Raw genomic sequence first — 964 nt, forward strand, 5'->3', positions numbered from 1 at the left:
TGTGTAGGTGAAATGAAAATACTGTCCCATTTTACAAAGGAAACTTGAGCATCCATAGATGGTGGTTTCTGGGGAAAGTCCTGGAAGCATTTTCCCAGTGAATATCAGGGGACAATTACATACCACCTTGGAAAATCCCGGCCTAGCCTTCACTCCCATATATCATTGAAAAGACATGTGCCCACCTTTTTGCGATAATTCCAATTATTAGATAATTTATCTTAACAGTTTCCATTTCCTCATTTGGGAAATGAGGCATATTCATTTACAATTTGTCATGCCTGCAAAGTAATTCTAAAGGGAACCTCTATTATTATGTCAATTAAGGGGATTTACACAGCAGTATTTTAGAAAGCATTTAGAAGGGCCACAGGTGGTGGGTTCAAACCCAGTCTCAGCCGAAAACTGCAAAAAAAAAGAAGGGCTAACTCCTGAGCTGGAATACTGAACAATAGTACTAGAACTTTGCTACACCTAGGTATTTACCCCTAATTTAACTAACAGTAAATTATTATTTCATACTACTAATAACAGCTTGATTATCATGGGTTTCCTGGGGTTTACTTACTGTATCAAATATTTTACATGGGTTATCTCAATTAAGACTCACCTCTACCCTTGGAGATAGGTACTCTATCCCATTTTACACTTGAGATAATGAGATTCAAGTAAACAGATCAAAATACCCTTTTCAGGCTGGGCAAAGTATCTCATGCCTGGAATCTCAGCATACCGGGAGGCCAAGGCAAGAGGCTCACTTGAGGCCAGGAGTTCAAAACCAGCCTGGACAACATAGTGAGACTTCACCTCTACAAAAAATTAAAAAATTAGGTTTAGGCTTGGCGCCTGTGGCTCAAGCAGCTAAGGTGACAGCCATATACACCTAAGGTGGCGGGTTCGAATCCAACCTGGGCCTGCCAAACAACAATGATGGCTGCAACCAAAAAATAGCCGGGTGCTGTGG

The sequence above is a fragment of the Otolemur garnettii genome, unplaced genomic scaffold, assembly GCF_000181295.1.
Source record: "Otolemur garnettii isolate 467f Iridium unplaced genomic scaffold, OtoGar3 scaffold00048, whole genome shotgun sequence".
Taxonomy (NCBI): Eukaryota; Metazoa; Chordata; class Mammalia; order Primates; family Galagidae; genus Otolemur; species Otolemur garnettii.